Source organism: Ochotona princeps, chromosome 2 (assembly GCF_030435755.1).
Source record: "Ochotona princeps isolate mOchPri1 chromosome 2, mOchPri1.hap1, whole genome shotgun sequence".
NCBI classification, from domain to species: domain Eukaryota; kingdom Metazoa; phylum Chordata; class Mammalia; order Lagomorpha; family Ochotonidae; genus Ochotona; species Ochotona princeps.
The window spans coordinates 152,544,028-152,565,692 of NC_080833.1; positions in this window are offsets into that span (position 1 = coordinate 152,544,028).

A 21,665-nucleotide genomic window follows, 5' to 3' on the forward strand; every position below is an offset into this window, starting at 1 on the left:
TGGCTTCTGTTTTATTTTAATACTTTTTTAAAGATTTATTTATTTTTATTGCAAAGTCAGATATACAGAGAGGAGGAGAGACAGGGAGGAAGATCTTACATCCAATGATTCACTCCCCAAGTGAGCCGCAACGGCTGGTGTGCGCCAATCTGAAGCCGGAAACCAGGAACCTCCTCTGGGTCTCCCACGCGGGTGCAGGGTCCCAAAGCTTTGGGCCATCCTTGACTGCTTTCCCAGGCCACAAGTAGAGAGCTGGATGGAAAGTGGAGCTGCCGGGATTAGAACTGGCGCCCATATGGGATCCCGGGGCGTTCAAGGCGAGGACTTTAGGCGCTAGGCCACACTGCCGGGTCCGCTTCTGTTTTATTGAATTCAAGAGAACCAAAAAATTTCAATTTGGCTGTTGTCTTAACTAATACATTCCTAGATAGTCTCTTATCAATAAGATGAAAATCACTTAAAAGGAGATGTTAAAACACTGTTGTTCTTCACAAGGAATCAGACATCAATTCCATTGTCTTACAGGAAAATTCAGAAATTATACACATCATAACCAATTTCACTATCTAATTTCAAACTGTTTTTCCTGTAAGGCAAAATCTCACTTCTTTCTAAATAAGAACAAATAATTTAAAATCTGGACCAATTTCATGATTAGGAAACATTTTGACCAATGGACATAAATACTCATTTACTTTATGCTAAATTTGATGCCTCATATGCTATTTTATAATATTGTGAGATTACAATCAAATTCTTTTAAAGGACAATTATGTTATCCAAGTTCTGTTTCAATCTTTGAAGGTTCTAGGGATCCTACTAGAACTTTCAAAGTCAGGAGACTTGGTTTCAAACTCTGAAGAATTGAGGTGTAAATTAAAGTACACTTAACATGTAACTGAATATGTGAATGGATACTGAATTTTAGACCTGATCAGTGCCAGGACAACACTGTAAGCTGAAGACTAAGCAGCAAGAAAACGGTATAGGAGCCTTAGCCCAGCAGAGGTGAGGAGTTGGGTCTGACCAAGTCCTGTAAGATGAGTTAGACCTCTCTCAAATTACGTACCAGGAGAAAGGGGGCCAGTCGTGGTCCGTCCCATCTTGTCTGTCAGTCATACACAGACCCAATTCTGAACAAGAACAACTAAATTCACGACACAGATAGAAGTCTTGTCTGGACAGAAGTAATAGGACTCTAACTGACTAAACAAACATGCACAATCACTACACACGTCAGAACAGACATAAAATTCAACCTTTTGTGACTTCCAACCTCTTCTTTGACATACTTCAACCTGGAAATGTTTCGTAAAGCAAGCACATAGGTTCATCTCGTGCTTAGCGTTAATTTAACAGTGGATTTGGTCCACTGGTTACTTTTATGTATAACTGCTAGATGAAGTTACAGAACAAGTTTCCATTTTTTTCTTATGAATGTTACATCGCTTATGTCTTACCCTGTCCCTCCCAGCTAGGGGTTAGGGCTATGAGGTAGAGCTAGAGAAATTCAGGCCCTAAGGGTGGCCTGGGTGAGGTCATGAGAAAGTGGAAAAGCAGTTAAGGGCAAAGGTGAAAGTGGTTACAATGGAGAGGAAATCTGTGTGCTACCCAGTGAGGAGAGCAAATGGAGACCTTCAGACAGGGGGATGGGCCCGCCCTCGCAGCAAGGCCAGGATCATGGGGTGATGGGATTATCATCCAGCCTTACATATGCCTGAGCCAATTCTAGGAGCAAATGTACACCATAAAGGCTGTCGGAGATCTCGCAAAAGAATCCTTTTATCTAAAGGTTCGCTAAAACTACAGCAAATAGTTCCTTCTACTGTGCTGATCATTGACATGGCTCAGAATAGGTTACATAGACAAGATTGGACAGAAAAACGTCTGCTGCAGCCCCTCTTCCTTCCTCATGGTTTGTTGGTAAAAGGGCAGGATTTTCCCAATCCAAGCGATTGAAAGAGGTGACCCACTTCTATGGCCCATAATGGCAGTCATTGGTGCTGAGGTAACCTTGAAGGGAGGCTGCCAGACTGTTGCTGTTTCTTCGAACTCATTCAAAATCATTCATTCGGACCCGGCGGCATGGCCTAGCGGCTAAAGTCCTGGCCTTTAACGTGCCGGGATCCCATATGGATGCCGGTTCTAATCCCGGCAGCTCCACTTCCCATCCAGCTCCCTGCTTGTGGCCCGGGAAATCAGTTGAGGATGGCCCAATGCTTTGGGACCCTGCACCCGCATGGGAGACCTGGAAGAGGTTCCTGCCTCCCAGCATCGGATTGGCACGCACCAGCCCGTTGTGGCTCAGTTGGGGAGTGATTCATTGGATGGAAGATCTTCCTCTCTGTCTCTCCTCTATGTATATCCGGCTTTCCAATAATAATAAAATCTTTAAAAATAAATCACTCATTCAAGAAGGGACAACAAGCTTTGCTGGTTCAGTCTTCACATCTAAAGGCTAGCTCTCTGACCCCGATCAATTGGCAGATCTAATTCAGAAGGTAAGTATAAGCTCTGGGCACCCCTCCAATAGACAAATGCACCCACTGGAGGGGACTGCCCTCCTGGACAAGGGCAGCCATAAGCATGAAAGAATTTGAAAATGCTCACACTTGAAACAATTTCTTAGGGCAATAATAAGCAAGTAGCCTTGGCCCAGGGAGAGTTAGGCTCGCTCCTGGCATGGCTTTAAGTCCTGCATTCCAGGAATCACACTCCACTGGGCAGTTCCCTTCAGGGATAACCCTAATGGGAAAGGCCTGGAGTACCTCACGCTGCCCGAACAGAATGCTTGCAACTGGGGCTGTGCTCTGACTCCCCTTGAGCTGGGGGTGGTTTCCTGCCCTCTGAGCTGCCCAGAAGCTCTGGTTGGGGCTGCTGAGGTGGGCCAGGGCCAAAGTCCTGAGCATCAGTTTTGCTCTTCCCTTGCCAAGCATTGTGGGAAAATAAATTAACCAATGTTACCGACGGGTGCCAATTTGACCAGGGTCCCTCAGACCTTGAGTGCCTGAGCACCTAGGATTTCTAACCCTCGAAACTTCAGCATGTAATTTAGCGCCTTAAGCGCAGGATGATCAGGTTCCTCACCATTACTGCCCATGTTTAAGGACAGTAGAGGAGAGTGGCCCTCAGATACCCCGTTGGGTTGTCCGGCCAAGGAGATCCTGTGCAGAGTTTTGGGTAACGCCCAAGTGTCACATTGGACAGAAACCGCCAGTCCTCACACAAGTTCACCCCAGAGCCATGCATCCAAGGCCATCTCTCAAAGCAGGAGATGAGAGGTTAGGCGCAGCATTGTCTTTTTCCCTATCACCTACCTTAACTTCAAGCTGTCAGAGGATTCGACTGGAGATAAAGCTGGGAATGGGGGCGGGGGCGTGTGACCACCTTCGTGCAGGGCTGTGGGGTGCCAAGGGTCACTTACACAGAGTACACTACAGCTCGACAGGAGGATTACAGCACTAAAGGTGAGTCCCAAGAGAAGAAGGCGACCTGAAGAACCACAACTTGTGTGAGGATGTGCTTCACTCAGGAGGAGCGAGGAGGGGGCAGGGATAGAGGGGAGGAGCAGAATGGGGGGCCCCTGCAGCTGGAGGGGAGGAGCAGAGTGGGGAGCTGCTGCTGGTGGAGGGCAGGGGACAAAGTGTGGGGTGGCCTTGGATGGAGGGGAGGGGAGCCAGGGAGCAGAGCAGAGTGGGGCCCCTCGGCGGAAGGGGAGGGGAGGGGAGCCTGGGAGCAGATCGGAGCAGACTGGGGGGGCCCGCAGGAGGGGAGCTGCAGTTTGGACGGGAGGTCACGGAGCTGAGCTGAGTGGGGGGCATCCCACAAGGAGGGAGCTGGGGTCTCACAGCAGACCAGAGCAGCAGAGCAGCAGAGCAGCAGAGTCCCTTCGGAGCGAGGCGCCCCCCCCCCCCCGCCCCGAGGAGGTGGCCAGGGTCCAGGAGCAGAGCGACTGCAAGGGAGGGGATGGGAGCCAGGGAGCAGAGCAGAGTGGGGCCCCATGGCTGGAGGGGAGGGGAGCCGGGAAGCGGATCTGAGCAGACTGGGGGTGGGGCCCGTGTGGGAGAAGAGCCCTGGAGGGGAGCCCCTGAGCAGAGCAAACAGGGGGGTCCTGTGAGTGGAGGGGAGCCGAGCCCCGGAACTGAGCAGAGGGGGTGGTCGCGGAGCAGATCAGAGTCGGGGGATCCCGTAAGGAGGGGGCCAGTGTTGCAGAGCTGAGCAGCAGAGCAGCAGAGCAGCAGAGCCACATTGGAGCAGGGCGGCATGGCGAGGAGGTGGCCAGGGTTGCGGAGCTCAGTGGAGCAGAGCAGGAGAACAGAAGAGCAGAATAGCAGCAGAGCCCCTTCAGAGCGGGGCGGAACAGCAAGGAGTGGGCCAGGGTCCTCCAGCAGAGCGCCTTCTGAGCCAAGCGGCCCCGCGAGGAGGGGGTGGGGTCGCTGAGCAGAGCAGCAGAGCAGCAGAGCAGCAGAGCCTCTTAGGAGCAGGGCAGCCCCCACCAAGGAAGTGGCCAATGTCCAGGGGCAGAGCAGCAGAGCAGCAGAGCAGCAGAGCAGCAGAGCAGCAGAGCAGCAGAGGCCCTTCTGAGCAGGGAAGCCCCGCTAAGCCCCACCAAGGAATGCTTCACCCTCCTACAGGGGCATCCTGGATTCAAGACCCTTTCTCCTGCTGCAGACCACCTGTGGACCATCAGCTGCCACTGATGTGCCACCTGAAGCAAGAAACCCCAACAGCTGACGTGTCTTCTCCACAGAGGCTTTCTCACCAGGAGAGGTAGAGTAGCAGCATGCCTGGATGCCTTGTTGGTGCCCGCTGCTCTCTCAGCACGGAACAGCCAAAGTTGTGCCAGCAAGGGGGACAGGTACATTCACCGGCCTGTTGAAGGAGCTGCTGAAGAAACTGGTAAGGGATGGAGTCGGGTGGTGCGGGTTGTGGTGGTTGGGGAGGGGTCCTAAGGTGTCAAGCCTCAGCCTGTGAGGCAGTTCAGCTGTATGGGTGCTGCTTCAAGACCTGACAGCATCCTCTGCAGTCCAGCTCCCTGCTGATGGTGCTAGGAGAGCAGCGGAGGATGCTGCAGGGGCTTGTGCCCCTGTGCCCCTGTGGCCCTGTGCCCCTATGGGACATGTGGAGGAAGCTTCTGGTGTCCGGGCTTGTCCTGGCCCAGCCACATCTGGCTCTGGTGGTGGTCCCTGGGGAAGTGAGGCAGCAAATGCAAGAAAGATTGCTCTCTCCCTCTCTGTTCCTTTGTGTTTCAAACAAAATATGACAGATACATGCAGGCACTCAGGCAAGAAGGAAGGAAGCAAAAGAAAGCTGCTGTCCTGGGTGGTAGGGAGTGTGCTGTGTGCTGTGCTGTGGCTCTAGACTGCTTTTGTCTGCCAATGCAGACCCCAAGGGTGTGCGTAGGGCTTCTGTCCTGGGACTTCTGTGCAACCTCTCCAAAGCGTGTCCTTGAGAGTGAATTTCTCTTAGGCTGGGTTTGTTTCCCTTGTTTGTGCAGGAGAGCCTGGAGGAGCGTCCTGCAGTGAGTCCTGCTGTCTACGACAGGGCGCATAAGCTGCCCTTTCTACCCCTGGTTGGCTGAGGCATTTTGAGCACTAGAAGGTCCAGCCCCAGCCATCCTAGTGTCAGGTGGGAATCCCGGACAGAATTCCTTTATATGTGTCCCTTGAAGATTGGGCTCCAAGGCCGAACAGCCTGCATACGAAGGATCAAGAGGGGGTAGAGGATGCTTGTGGCCTTGCATCAGCCGGGTCACTGTGCTAGGAAGTGGCTGTCTGTCTTCACCAGCAAGGTAGAACCTAGGGCACAGGGAGAAAACTAAAAGCTGGAGTTCCACGTCATGGTCCCCAGAGGCCCTGTGGGAAGTGGAGTCCCAATGTCAGCAAGCACACGAGCCCTATGGGAGCTGGAGTCCCATGTGAGCGTGCCCACAGACCTTCTGGGTGCTGGAGTCCCACATCAGTGTGCCCTATTGCCCTGTGGGACCTGCAGTCCCATGTCTGCATGCCCACAGGATCTCTTTGACCTCGATCCTAATTCAACATCCCCCAAACTCTGGGGAATCTGGAGTCCCACCTCAGCGTGGCAATCGACTTTCTGAGACCTGGAGTTACACACCAGCTGACTACCAATAATCTTTTGCAGATGAGGTCCCCGGAAACCTTTCCATAATCCAGCAGCAGAGGATCCTCCACCCTGCTGGTGTCCAGCAGCAGAGGATCCTCCACCCTGCTGGGGTCCAGCAGCAGAGGGCCTTCCTCTGCTGCTGGTGTCCGGCAGCAGTGGACACTCCTCCCAGCTGGGGTCTGGCCGCAGATAACCCTTGTCCCTGCTGAGGTTCAGCAGCAGAGGACACTCTTTCCTGCTGGGGTCTGGCAGCAGAGGACCCTCCTCTCTGCTGGGGTCCTGCCTCAGAGGACCCTCCACCCAGCTGTTGTCCGGCAGCAGAGGACCCCACTCAGTGCTGGGGTCCGACAAGAGTGGAGCCCCCTCCGGTGCAGGTGTCCGGCACCAGAGGACACCCATCTGCAGGGGTTTGGCAGCAGAGGATTCTTCTCTCTCCTGGGGTCTGACACCAGAGGGCCTTCCTATTCTGCTGGGGTCCAGCAGTAGAGCACCCACCACTACTGTTGGACCCTAGCAGAATGGAAGCATCAGAGGACCCTCCTCTCTGCTGGGGTCTAGCAGCGGAGGACCCTCCTCCTGCTGGGGTCCAACACAAGAGGACCCTCCTCTCCTTCTGTGGTCTGACACCAGAGGACCCTTCTCTTCTGCGGGGTTCCGGCACAAGAGGAGCCTCCACCCTGCTGGGGTCCTGCAGCAGAGGACCCTAGTCTGATGCTGGGAATCAGCAGCAGAGGACACTCCTCTGCTGCCTTTCCCCAGCCGAGCGGAAGAAGCAGATGACCCTCCTCTCTGCTGGGCTCCAGCACCTGAGGAACCTCCTCCCTGTTTGGGTCCGGCAGCAGAGGACCCTACTCTCTGCTGATGTTCGGCACCAGAGCACCCTCTTCTTTGCTAAGGTCTGGGAGCAAAGGACCCTCCTCTCTGCTGGGGTCTGGCAGTGGAGGACCCTCCTCTCTTCTGTGGTCCTGCACCAGAGGATCCTCTTCCGCTCCTGGGGTTCCACACCAGATGACCCACCTCCCTGTTGCTGGGGTCCAGGCCCAGAGGACACTCCTCTACTGCTGGGGTCTGGCACAAGAGGACCTTCTTCTGTTGCTGGGGTCTGTATCACTCTCTCGTCTTCTGTGCTTCAAAGAAAGCAGGACAGAGGGATACAGGCAGGCAGGAAGGAAGAGAAAGAAAGCTGCCTGCTTCCTGGGACGGAGTGTGCTGTGTGCTGTGTACTGTGCTGTGGCTCTAGACTGCTTTTGTCTGCCAACGCAGACCCCAAGGACATGTGTAGTGTTTCAGTCCTGGGACTCCTGTGCAACCTCTCCGAAGAATGTCCTTGAGAGTGACTGTCTCTCAAGCCAGGTTTGTTTCCCTTGTTTGTGCAGTAGAGCCTGGAGGAGCGTCATGCAATGAGTCCTGCTGACCACAAGAGGGTGCGCAAAGCTGCCCTTTCTACCCCTGGTTGTCCTCAGGCCTTTTGAGCACAAGAAGGCCCAGCCAGAGCCATCCTAGTGTTAGGTGGAGGTCCATTAGATTGTTTCTGGATATGTGTCGCTGGAAGATTGGGGTCCAAGGCAGAACAGCCCTCATACCAAGGTCCAGGAGGGTTTGGAGGACACTTGTAGCTTTGCATCAGGCTGAGGCTCTGTGCTAGGAAGTGGCTGTGTGCCTTCACCAGCAAGGTACAACCTAGGGCACGGGGAGAAACCTGGGAGCTGGAGTCCCACATCAGCGTGTCAACAGACCCTCTGGGACCTGGAGTTGCACACAGGCTGACAAGCCCTGATTTTTCACAGATGTGGACCCCAGAAACATTTACACCACCTCTTTTCCTAACTGAGCAACCCTAGGCAGGCCCTTGGCTTTCTTTACCAAGTGGAGCAGCTCCCTGATGGGCTGCGGAGAGGCCTTCATGTGGTTTTGCATGTGTGGAGTGGCAGTTATGGTGATACAACACGCGGTATTCCTCTGCCTAGCTCGGTGGGTGAGTGCTGTGTGCTGTGTCCTGTGGTTCTAGACTGCTTTTGTCTGCCAATGCAGACCCCAAGGGCATACGTAGGTCTTCCGTCCTGGCACTCCTGTGAAACCTCTTCAAAAAGTGTCCTTGATAGTGAATTTCTCTCAGGCCAGGTTTGATTCCCATGTCTGGGCAGGAGAGACTGGAAGAGCGTCCTGCCGTGAGTTCAACTGTACACGAGAGAGCATGCAAAGCTGCCTTTCTACCCCTTGTGGGCTCAGGCCTTTTGAGCACAAGACGGCCTGGCCCAAGGCATCCTAGCGTCAGGTGGTGCTCCCGGACAGTGTTCCTGGACACAGGATGCTGGAATATTGGGGTCCAAGGCAGAACAGCCCGCATGCCAAGGTCCAGGAGTGTGTATAGGATGCCTGTGTCCTTGCATCAGCCCAGGCCTCTGTGCTAGGAGGTGGCTGTGTGCCTTCACCAGCAAGGAACATCAGAGGGCACTGGGGAAACCTGCGAGCTGGAGTTCCACGTCAGGGCACCCAGAGGCCCTGTGGGAGCTAGAGTCCCACATCAGTCTCTCCAAGGGGCCTCTGAAACATGGAGACTCACATCAGTTTGTCCATGGTCCCTCTGAGAGTTGAAATCCTAGGTCATTGTGCCCACGCACCCTCTGTGTGCTAGTGTCCCACGTCAGTGTGCCCATGGACCCTCTGGGACCTGGAGTTACTCAACAGCTGACTAGCACTGGTCTTTCGCAGATGAGATCCTTGGAAACATTTACACCACTCTCTTTCCTCACAGAGCACCATTAGGGGCAGGAACTAGGTGTTCTTTAGCAAGTGGTGAAGCTCCCCGATGGGCTGCACAGAGGCCTTTGTGCATTTTTGCATTTGTGGAGTGGCACTTAGTGTGATACACCACTCGGCCTTCTTCTGCTTAGCTGGGTGGAATCTGGGCATGTGGGCTCCTAAGCCAGGAGCAGGTGGATGGGTAAGTAAGCACCAGAGGTCACCAGTCATCTGGAATAGGAAGTCCCAGGCCTTAGCTGCTGCAAGAGCACCCTGGACATGCATTCTCACTGTCTAGCAGGGATGGTGGATGGGGAGCCACCAAACCTGCAAAAGGGAGGGCCTCCCATGCCATCTTCAAGAATGGGATCACAGGGACCATATTCCATTCTACCAGGCATCATATTAAACATGTGTCGTGTGCATTGGAGGCATGAATTTGGTTCCAGAGTGCCCTGTCAAATGCAATTGCCCTCTCGTTCACCAGGGAATGCTTCACCCTATTCCAGGACCATCCTGGATTCAAGACCCTTTCTCCTGCTGCGGACAACCTGTGAACCATCAGCTGCCACTGGTGTGCCACCTGAACCAAGAAACCACAACAGCTGACGTGTCTTCTCCACAGAGGCTTTCTCACCAGGAGAGGTAGAATAGCAGCATGCCTGGATGCCTTGTTGGTGCCCGCTGCTCTCTCAGCACGGAACAGCCAAAGTTGTGCCAGCAAGGGGGACAGGTACTTTCACCGGCCTGTTGAAGGAGCTGCTGAAGAAACTGGTAAGGGATGTTGTCGGGTGGTGCGGGTTGTGGTGGTTGGGGAGGGGTCCTAAGGTGTCAAGACTCAGCCTGTGATGCTTGTGTGCAGTTCAGCTGTAAGGGTGCTGCTTCAAGACCTGACAGCATCCTCTGCAGTCCAGCTCCCTGCCGATGGTGCTGGGAGAGCAACGGAGGATGGCGCAGGGGCTTGTGCCCCTGTGCCCCTGTGCCCCTATGGGACATGTGGAGGAAGCTCCTGGTTCTCAGGCTTGTCCTGGCCCAGCCACATCTAGCTCTGGTGGTGGTCCCTGGGGAAGAGAGGCAGCAGATGCAAGAAAGATTGCTCTCTCTCTCCCTCTCTGTTCCTGTGTGCTCCAAGCAAACAGGACAGATTCAGGCACTCAGGCAAGAAGGCAGAAAGAGAAAGATTGCTATTGGCCTCCTGGCAGGGAGTGTGCTGTGTGCTGTGTGCTGTGCTGTGACTGAAGTCTGCTTTTGTCTGCCAATGCAGAACCCAAGGGTATGCGTATGGCTTCTGTCCTGGGACTTCTGTGCAACCGCTCCAAAGTGTGTCCTTGAGAGTGAATGTCTCTTAGGCTGGGTTTGTTTCCCTTGTTTGTGCAGGAGAGCCTGGAGGAGCGTCCTGCAGTGAGTCCTGCTGTCCACGAGAGGGCACATAAGCTGCCTTTTTTCCCCCTGGTTGGCTGAGGCATTTTGAGAAGTAGAAAGTCCAGCCCCAGCCATCCTAGTGTCAGGTGGGAATCCTGGACAGAATTCCTTTATATGTGTCCCTTGAAGATTGGGCTCCAAGGCCGAACAGCCTGCATATGAAGGATCAGGTGGGGGTGGAGGACGCTTGTGGCCTTGCATCAGGCCAGGCCTCTGTGCTAGGAAGTGGCTGTCTGTCTTCACCAGCAAGGTAGAACCTAGGGCACAGGGAGAACTAGAAGCTGGAGTTGCACGTCACGGTCCCCAGAGGCCCTGAGTGATCTGGAGTCCCAGTCAGAAAGCCCACGAGTCCTATGGGAGCTGGAATCTCATGTGAGGGTGCACACGGACCCTCTGGGAGCTGGAGTCCCACATCAGTGTGCCCTATGGCCCCGTGAGACCTGGGGTCCCATGTCTGTGTACCCACGAGTACTCTTGGACCTCGATCCTAATTCAGCATTCACCAATCCCTGCGGAATCTGGGGCCCGACGTCAGCGTGTCCATGGACCCTCTGAGACTGGAATTACACACCAGCTGATTAGCACTGATCGTTCACAGATGAGGTACTCAGATAACTTTCCGGAATCCGGAAGCAGAGGAACCTCCTCCCTGCTGGGGTCCGGCAGCAGAAGACCCTCCCCTCAACTGAGTTCCGGTAACAGAGGACCCTCCTCCATGCTGGGGTCTGGAAGCAGATGACACTCCTCTGCTGCTGGGGTCCGGCACAAGTGGACCCCCCTCAGATGCTGGGTTCTGGTAGCAAAGCATCCTCCTCACTGCTGGGTTCTGGCTGTAGAGGACCCTCCTCCATGCTGTGGTCTGGAAGCAGAGGACACTCCTCTGCTCCTGGGTTCTGGCACCAGAGGATCCTCCTCTGCTGCTGAGGGGGGCAGCAGAGGATTTTCCTCCCTGCTGGGGTATGGCAGCCGGGGAACCTCCTGCCTTCCGGGGCCAAACAGCAGACTATCTTCCTCTTCTGCGGGACTGCTGCAAAGAGGTTCTCCCCTGCTACTAGACCACAGCAGAGAAGAAGTTGCAGAGGACCCTCCCCTCATGCTGCACCTCAGGGAGAGGACGCAGGAGAATACACTCCTCTTCTGCTGGGGTCCGGCACCAGTGGACTCTCCTCTCTGCTGTACCCCAGCAGAGAGGAAGCTGCAGAGGACACTCCTCTCCGGGTGGGCATCAAACCGAGGAAGCAGTAGAGGACACTCCTGTTCTGCTGGGGTCTGGCAGCAGAGGTCCCTCCTCAGTGTTAGCGCCAGGGAGCATAGGAGCCTCCTCTCCTACTAGGGTCCAGCACCAGAGGACACTCTTCCCTGATGGACTTGGGCCCAGCAGCAGGGTCCCTCCTGTCTGCTGGAGTCCGGCAGCAAATGACCCTCCTCTCTGCTGAGGTACAGCAGCAGAGGACCCTACTCTCTGCTGATGTTCGGCACCAGAGCACCCTCTTCTTTGCTGAGGTCTGGGAGCAAAGGACCCTCCTCTCTGCTGGGGTCCGGCAGTGGTGGACCCTCCTCTCTTCTGTGGTCCTGCACCAGAGGATCCTCTTCCACTCCTGGGGTTCCACACCAGAGGACCCACCTCCCTGCTGCTGGGGTCCGGGCCCATAGGACACTCCTCTACTGCTGGGGTCTGGCACCAGAGGACCTTCCTCTCTGCTGGGATCCGGTACCAGAGGACCCCCCTCATCTGCTGGCATCCGGTACTGTAGGAACCCCCTCTGCTACTGGGGTCCATCAGCAGAAGACTAGCTTCTGCTGCTGGTATCCAACAGCAGCGGATCCCCTTCTGCTGCTGTGGTCTGGCAGCAGAGGATGCTGCTCTGCTGCTGGCGTCCCACAGTAGAGGACTCTTTTCTGCTGCTGCTGCACCCTTGCAGCAGAGGCCTTCCTTTGCTGCTGGGCCACAGCAGAGAGGAAGTTGCAGAGAGCCCTCGTCCCATACTGGACCCCAAAGAAAGGACGCAGCAGAGGACCTAGTCTTGTGATGGCGTCTGGCAGCAGAGGACCCTTCTCTCTGCTGGGGTCTGGTACCAGAGGACACTCCTCAGCTGTTGGGATCCAGCAGGAGAGGAATCCCCTTCTTTGCTGGGTTCCGGAACCATAGGATCCCCCTATGCTTCTGTTGTCTGGCCGCAGAGCACCTCCCTCTATTGCTGGGTTCCAGCACCAGAGGATCCCCCTCTGCTGCTATTGTCTGGCAGCAGAGGACACCCACTCTGCTGCTAGGATCCGGAACCAGAGTACCCCTCTCTGCTGCTGTGGTCTGGCAGCAGAGGACCTTTCTTCCTTCTGAGGCCCTGCACCAGAAGACCCTACTAGGTTGCTCAGGTCGGGGACCAGAGGACCCAACTCTGCTGCTGGGTTCCGGCCACAAAGGTCCTTCCTCCTTGCTATGGTACGGCAGCAGATGACCCTCCTCCCTGCTCGGGTACCGCAGAACAGGACCATCCTCTGCTGCTGGGGTCTGACACCAGAGGACACCTCTCTCTGCTGAGGTCCGAAACCAGAGTACCCTAGTCTCTGCTGGGGTCGAGCAGCAGGGACCCTCCTTACTCCTGGGGTCCAGCAGCAGAGGACGCTGCTCTGCTGCTGGGTTCATACAGCAGAGGACCCTCCTGCCATCTGGGGTCCAACAGCAGAGGACCCTCGTTTGCTTCTATTCCGGCATCAGAGGAACCTCCTGTGCTGCTCGGGTCCAGCATCAGAAGACTCCTCTCTGCAGGGGTCCGGAAGCAGAGGCCCCTCCTCCCAGCTGGGTTCAAGCAGCAGAGGACCATCCTCTCTGCTGGGGACTAGTACGAAAGACCCTCCTCCCAGCTGTGGTCCTGCAGCAGAGGACCCTCCACTGCTGTTGTGTCCGGTAGCAGAGCACCCTCCTCTGCTTAGGAACCCTAGCAGAAAGGAAGCAGCAAAGGACCCTCCTCTCTGCTTTGGTCCAGCAGCAAAGGACCCTCCTCTCTGCTGTGGCACAGCAGAGAGAAAGCAGAAGAGGAACCTTTACTCAGCTGGGGTCCTGCAGCAGAGGACCTTCCTCTTCTGCTGTGTTCCAGCAGCAGAGGATCCTCCTCTACTGCTGGACCCCTGCCTCCGAGGATCATCCTCTGCTGCTGGACCACAGCAGAGGACAAAGAGGAGGACCCTCCTCTGTGCTGGGTTTCTGCAGTAGAGGAAACTCCTCTGCTGTGGTCTGGCAGCATAGGACCTTCCTCTGCTAAGAGGTGTGGCAGCAGAGAACACCCCCCTTCTGCTGGGGTCCGGCACCAGAAGACCCTCCTCAGCAGCTGGGGTCCAGTAGCAGAGGTCCTCCCCTGCTGAACCTCAGCAGAGAGGAAGCAGCAGAGGACACTCCTCTCTGTTGTGGTCTGGCACCAGAGGACCCCCTTCTGCTACTGGGGTTTGGCAGCAGAGGACCCTGCACCCCTGTAGCAGAGGACCCTCCTCCCTGCTGGACCCCAAAGAGAGGACGCAGCAGAGGACATTCCTCTTCTACTGGTGTCCTACAGCAGAGTACCCACCTCTTTCTGCTGGCACCAGTAGCAGAAGACCCTCCTCTCTGCAGTGGTCTGGCACCAGAGGACTATCCTCTGTGCTGTTATTTGGCAGCAGAGAACCTCCTCCCTGCTGGGGTCAGACAGCAGAGGACCCTCCTCTCTCCTGGGTTCCAGTATCTGAGGACCCACCTATTTATTGGATCCCAGCAGAGAGGAAGCAGCAAGGACTCTCCTCTTCTACTTACGTCCTGCAGCAGAGGACCACCTTCTTCTGCAAAGTTCCGGCAGCAGAGGATGATCCTCTTTGCTGGGGTCCGGAAGCCTAGGACCCTCGATTTCTGCTGTGGTCCGGCAGCAGAGGAACGTCCCCTGCTGGTGGGGTCCAGTACCAGAGGACTGCCTTCTGCTTCTGGGGTCCAGCAGCAGAGGAGCCTCCTCTGCTGCTGGACCCCAGTGGAGAGGTAGCAGCAAACGACCCTCCTCTGCTGGACTCTTGCAGCAGAGGACCGTCCTCTGCTGCTGGACGACAGCAGAGGGGAAGTTGCAGAGGACCCTCATTGCCTACTGGACCCCAAAGAGAGGACACTGCAGAGGACTCTACTCTTCTACTGGGGTTCAGCACCAAAGGATCCTCATCTATATTAGAATCCAGCAGAGAGGAAGCAGCAGAGGACCCTCCTCTTCTACTGGACTCCTGAATCAGAGCACCCTCCTCTGCTGCTGGACCACAGCACAGAGGAAGTTGAAGAGGACCCTCGTCCCCGACTGGGCCCCAAAGAGAGGAAACAGCAGGTGACCCTCTTCTAATGGCGTTTGGCAGCAGAAGTACCTCCTCTGCTGCTAGTGTCTGGCAACAGAAGACCCCCCTCTGTTGATGGGGTCCAGCACCAGAGGACTCCCCTATGCTCCTGATGGCCGACAGCCGAAAACCGTCTTTCTGCTGGGTTCCTGCAGCAGAGGACCCCCCTCTGCTGCTGGAGTCCGGAAGCAGAGGTCCTCCCTCTGCTGCTGTTTCTGGCACCAGAGGACCCCTCACTGCTTCTGGGTTCCGGCACCAGAGGATCTCCCTCTGCTGCTGGGCACCAGCACCAGAGGAACCGCTTGTGCTGCTGTGGTCCGGTACCCAAGGACTCTCCTCTCCTGCTGGGGTCCAGCAGCAGACAACCGCCTTCTGCTGCTGGGGTCCAGCAGCAGAGAACCTCCTCTGCTCTTGGAGTCCAACACCAAAGGACCCACCTCTGCTACTGGGTCTGGCAGCAAAGGACCCGCCTCTGCTACTGGGTCCAGCAGCAGAGGACCCTCCTCTCTGCTGGTGTCCAGCAGCAGAGGACCTTCCTCTCCTCTTGGGGTCAGGCACTAGAGGACACCCCTCTCTGCTGGGGTGGAGCACCAGAGGACCCTGCTCTCTGCAGGGGTGGAGCACCAGAATACCCTCCTCTCTGCTGTGCCCGGCATTAGAAGACCCTCCACTGCTGCTGCGTTCCACAGCAGAGGACCCTTCTCTTCTGCTGGACCCCAGCTGAGAGGAAGCAGCAGAGGAACATTCTCTCTGCTGGTGTCTAGTATGAGAGGACCCTCCTCTCCTGCTGGGGTCCAGCAGCAGAGGACCGCCTTCTGCTGCTGGGGTGCGGCAGCAGAGAACCCCCTCTGCTCTTGAGGTCCAACACCAAAGGACCCGCCTCTGCTACTGGGTCTGGCAGCAGTGGACCCCCCTCTTGTGCTGGTGTCCGGGAGTGGAGGTCCTCCCTCTGCTGCTGTGGTCGGACACCAGAGGACCCCCCTCAGCTGATGGGGTCTGCCACCAGAGGACCCGCCTCTGTAGCTGGGGTCTGGCAGCAGAGGACCTTCCTTCTGCTGTGTTCTGGTAGCAGAGGACCCTCCTCCCTGCAGGGATATGGCAGCAGAGGACCCTCATCTGCTGCTCGGGTGTGGTACCAGATGACCCTCCCTGCTGCTGGGGTCTGGCAGCAGAGGACTGTCATCCCTGCTGAAGTCCGCAATGAGAGAACCCTCCTCCCTGCTGTGGTCCGGCTGCAGAAGACCCTGCTCTGTTGGTGGGGTCCGGCACCAGAGGACACCCCTCTGCTGCTCTGGTCCGGCACCAGAGGACCCCCTCTCGTGCTGGTGTCCGGCACCACATGACTCTCCTCTGCTGCTGCGATCTGGCAGCAGAGGATCCTCCTTCTGCTGGGTTCTGGCAGCAGAGGACCTTCCTCCCTGCTGGGGTCCGACAGCACCAAAGGACCCTCCTCTCTGCTGGGGTCCTGCAGCAGAGGACCTTACTCTGCTCTTGGGGTCAGGGAACAGAGGATCCCCTTCTCTGCTGTGGTCCAGCAAAAGAGAACCCCCTCTGCTGCTTGGGTTGGGCACCAGAGGACACCCCTCTCTGCTGGGGTGGAGCAGCAGAGGACCCTCCTCTCTGCTGGGGCCCGGCTTTAAAAGACCCTCCACTGCTTCTGCGTCCAACAGCAGATGACCCTACTCTTCTGCTGCACCCCAGCTTAGAGGAAGCAGCAGAGGACCATCCTCTCTGCTGGTGTCTAGCATGAGAGGACCCTTATCTCTGCTGGGGTCCAGCAGAAAGGAAGCACCAGGATGCTCCTATCGGCTGGAGTCCTGCAGCAGAGGACCCTCCTCTTCTTTCCTGATCCAGCAGCAGAGGACCCTCCTCTCCTGCTGTCAGATCCCAGAAGCAGAGCAGCATCATCTCCTGCCTGACACAGCAGAGAGGAGGGTCCTTAGCTGCTGAACCCCAGCCTAGAGCAGTCTCCTCTGCTACGGAACCACAGCAGAGAGGAAGTTGCAGAGGACACTCATCTCCTGCTGGACCCCAAAGAGAGGACAAAGCACAGGACCCTAATCTTTGGCTGGGATCTGACAGATGAGGACCCTGTTTCTGCTGGTTTCCTGCAGCAGAGGACTCTCCTCCCTGCTGGAGTCCGTCAGCAGAGGACCCTCTTCTGCTTCTGGGGTCCGGCACCAGTGGACCTCCTCTGCTGCTGGGGTCCGGCACCAGAAGACCCTCCTCCCTGCTGGGTTCCGGAAGCAGATTGCCCTCCTCCCAGGTGGGGTCTGGTGGCAGAGGACCACCCTCTCTGCTGGGTACAGCAGCAGAGCATCCACCACTGCTGCTGTTGTCTGAAACCAGAGGACACCCCTCTCTGCTGGGGTCTAGCACCAGAGGACCCTCCTCTGCTTTTGGCGTCCGGCACCATAAGATCCCCATCTGCTGATGGGATCCAGCACCAGAGGACCTCCGTATGCTCCTGGGGTCTGGCAGCAGAGAACACTCCTTCTGCTGGGTTCCTGCAGCAGAGAACTCCCCTCTGCTGCTAGGGTCCGGCACCAGAGGAACACCTTGTTCTGCTGTGGTGCGGTGCCCAAGTACTCTCTTATCCTGCTGGGGTCCAGCGGCAGAGGAACCTTGTTTCCTACTGGACCCCAAAGAGAGGACACGCAGAGGATTCTACTCTTCTACTGGCGTCCTGCAGCAGAGGACCCTCCTCTTCTGCTGGGTTCCAGCAACAGAGGATCCTCCTCTCTGCTGTGGTCCTGCAGCAGAGGACCCTCCCCTCTCCTGATTTCCGGCAGCAGAGGAAGTCCTCTCTGCTGGAGTCCGGCAGCAGAGAACCCCCTTATGCTGTTTGGGTCTGGCAGCAAAGAACCCCCCTCTGCTGCTGGGTTTTGGTACCAGAGGACCCCCTTGTCCTGCTGGGGTTTGGTAGCAGATTACACTCCTTATGCTGGGTTCTGGCAGCAAACAACACCCATGTTCTGCTGAGTCCTGCAGCAGAGTTCCTCCCTCTGCTGTTGGTTTCTGAATCACAGGACTCCCCTCTGATGCTAGGGTCCAGCACCAGATGACTCCCTCTTCTGATGTGGTCCAGCACCAGAGAATCCCCCTCTGCTGTTGTGGTCCTGCACCAGAGGACCCGCCTCTGCTGCTGGAGTCCAGCACCAGAGGACCATCCTGTCCTGCTGTTGTCTGGCAGCAGAGGATTCTCCCCGCTGCTGGGGTCTGACAACAGAGGACCCTCCTCTGTTCCTCGGGTCAGGCACCAGAGGTCCCTCCTCTGTTGCTGTCATCCGGCAGTAATGGGCCTTCCTCCCTGCTGGGGTCCGCCAGCAGAAGAGCCTGCTCCCTGCTGGGGTCTGACCGCACCACAGACTCCCCTCTCTACTGTGTCCAGTAGCAGAGGAGCCTCCTCTACTGCTGGGGTCCGGCACCAGAGGACCCCCTTCTGCTGCTGGAGTCTGGCACCAGAGGCACACCTCTCTGCTGAGGTCCAGCACAAGAGGACCCTCCTCAATGCTGGGGTCCAGCAGCAGACGACCCTCCTCTCTTCCACGGTCCTGCAGCAGAGAACCCTCCTTCTATGCTTGTTTCCAACAGCAGAGGACCCTCCTCTCCTGCTGGACCCCTGCAGCAGAGGACACTCCTCTGCATCTGAACCACAGAAGAGAGGAAATTGCAGAGGAACATCGTCCACTACTGGACCCCAAAGAGAGGATGCAGCAGAGGACCATCCTCTTCTGCTGGGGTCCAAGAGCAGAGGAACCTCCTCTCTGCTGGGTCCAACAGCAGAGGACACTGCTTTGCTGCTTGGGTCCTACAACAGAGGAGCCTCCACTGCAGCTCGGGTCTGGCAGCAGAGAACTCTCTTCTCTGCTGGGGTCCAACAGCAGAGGACCCTCCTCTGTTGGGTCTTGCAGCAGAGGACACTGCTTTGCTGCTGGGGTCCTACAGCAGAGGACAATCCTCTGCTGCTTGGGTACGGCAGCAGAGGACCCTCCACTGCTGCTGGGGTCCAGTACCAGAGGACTCCCCTTTGTGCTGAGGTCCAGCAACAGAGGACCCCCCTCTGCTTCTGGGGTCTGGCACCAGAGGAACCACTTGTGCTGCTACGGTCCGGTACCCGAGGACTCTCCTCTCCTGCTGGGGTTCAGCACCAGAGGACCCTCTACTCTGCTGGGGTACAGCACAAGAGGACTGCCTTCTGCTGCTTGGGTCAGGCAGCAGAGGACCTGCCTCTGCTGCTGGACCCCAGCTGTTAGGAAGCTGCAAAGTACCCTCCCCTCCTGCTGGACCCCTGCAGCAGAGGACCATCATCTGCTGCTGGACCACAGCATAGGGGAAGTTGCAGAGGACCCTCATTCCCTACTGGACCCCAAAGAGAGGACCCAGCAGAGGACCATACTCTTCTACTGGCGTCCTGCAGGAGAGGACCCTCCTCCCTGCTGTTTCCGGCAGAAGAGGACTCTCAACTACTGCTCGGGTCCGGCACCAGAGGATCCTCCTCTGCTGTTGGGCTTTGGCAGCAGACAATCCTCTTCCCTGCCTGTATCCAGAAGAAAAGGACCCTCCTCCCTGCTGTGGTCCGGCAGCAGAGGAACCTCCTATGCTCTTGGAGTCCGGTACCAGAGGACCCTCCTCTGCTGCTGTTTTCTGGTACCAGAGGACCACCCTCTGCTGCTGGGTATGGCACTAGAAGACCCCCCTCTGCTGCTGGGGTCTGGCAGCAGAGGACCCTCCTTCTGCAGGGTTCCGGCAGCAGAGGACCCTACTCCCTGCTGGGATCTGGCAGCAGAGGACACTCTTCACTGCTGCAGTCCGGCAGCAGAGAACCTTCCTCTGCTCTTGGTGTCAGGCACAAAAGGACCCCCCTCTGCTACTTGGGTCAGCAAAACAGAACCCTCTATGATCTTAGGCCCAGCACCAGAGGACACCTCTCTCTGTTGGAGTACACCACCAGAGGTGCCTCGTCTCTGCTGGGGTGGATCAGCAGAAAATCCTCCTCTCTGTCTGGGTCCGGCAGTAGAGGACCCTACACTGCTGCTGCGTCTGACAGCAGAGGACCCTCTTCTTCTGCTGGACACGAGCAGAGAGGAAGCAGCAGAGAAACATCCTCTCTGCTAGTGTCTAGCATGAAAGGTCCCATCTCTCTGCTGGGGTCCAGCAGAAAGGAAGCAGAAGAGGACCCTCCTCTCGGCTGGAGTCCCGTAGCAGAGGACCTTCCTCTTCTTCTGGGATCAGCAGCAGAGGACCCTCCTCTCTGCTGTAGTGCAGCACCAGAGGAGCCTTGACTTCTGTTGTGGTCAAGCAGCAGAGGAAACTCCTCTCTGCTGGGGTCCAGAAGCGGAGCACCCTCCTCTCTGCTGAGTTCCAGCACCAGAGGACCCTCTTCTCTGCTAGGATCCAGCACCAGATGACCATACTCTCTGTTGGGGTCCCACATCCGAGGACCCTTCTCTATGCTGGCGTCCGGCAGTAGAGGACCCTCCTCTTTTTTTGAGTCTGCCAGCAGAGGATGGTATTCCCTGCTGGGGTCCTGCAGCAGAGGACCTTCATCCATGCTGGAGAGCCTTGGATGAGCGTCCCGCACTGAGTGCTGATGGCCACGAGAGGGCGCCCAAAGCCGCCATTCTTTCTTTTCTTTTTTTCTTTTCTTTTCTTATCCTTTTGGTTTTTTTTGCAGGTTTATTTATTTTATTCCAAAGTCAGATATACAGAGAGGAGGAGAGACAGAGAAAAAGATCTTCCGACCGATGATTCACTCCCCAAGTGAGCCACAATGGCTGGTGCACTCCGATCCAAAGCCAGGAACCTGGAGCCTCTTCTGGGTCTCCCATATGGGTGCAAGTTTCCAAAGCTTTGGACCGTCCTTGACAGCTTTCCCAGGCCACAAGCAGGGATCTGGATGGGAAGTGGAGCAGCCGGGATTAAAACCGGTGCCCATATGGGATCCCGGCTCGTTCAAGGCGAGGACTTTAGTTGCTAGGCTACGGCGCCAGGCCCCAAGCTGCCCTTTCTACCCCTGGTGGGCTCAGGCCTTCTGAGCTCTAGACAGTCCAACCCGAGCCATCCTAGGGTGAGGTGGGGGTCACAGACAGTATTCTGGTACACGTGTTGTTGAAAGATCAGGGCTCCAAGGCCGAACAGCCCACATACCAAAGCCGGGGAGGGTTGGAGGACGCTTGGGGCCTAGCATCAGCCCGGGCCTCTGTGATAGGAAGTGTCAGGGTGCCTTTAAGAGCAGGGCACTTAAAGAACCCTGGGAGATGAACTCTCACATCAGCATGCCCACAGGCCCTCAGGGAGCTGGAGTCCAACACCAGCATCTTGGAGGCCCTGAGAGCTGGAGTCCCGCACCTGCGTCCCACAGGACCTCTGTGAGCTGGTGTTACACACCAGCCCACTGGGGTTGTACTGTGCCAGATGAGGTCCCAGGAAACCTTACCGCCACCCAAATTCCTTGCAGAGCCCCCTGAGATGCAGGCTCTGGGCGTTTTTTGGCAAGTGGAGCATCTCCCTGATGAGCTACCAAGAGGGATTCTGGACTTTTATTTTTTTTCATTCCAAAGTCCGAGATACAGAGAGGAGGAGAGACAGAGAGGAAGATCTTCTGTCCGATGATTCACTCTCCAAGTAAGCTGCAACAGCCGGTCCCCTCGGCACCCACTCTGCTGGGGCCTCAGCGAGAGGGTCCCCCTCAGAACCGCATCCTTCGCTGCTGGGGCCTCAACGAGAGGGTCACCCTCGGAACCCCCTCTGCTGGGGCCTCAGCCCCACTCCCTCGATGCTGGGATCTTAGAGTGAGGGAACCCCGAACCCCCCTCTCTCTCTGCTACGGTCTCAGTGAGAGGGACCCTCGGCCCTCCTTTCTCTCTCTCTCTTTCTCTCTGCTGGGGCCTCAGCAAGAGGTTCCCCTCGGGACACTCTCTGTGGGGGCTTCAGGGAGAGGGACCGTCTGCTGCCCTCTCTCTCTGTTCTTCTCTGGTGGGAACTCAGCAAGAGGGTGCCACTTGTACCCCACCTCTCTCTCTGCTGGGGCCTCCGCG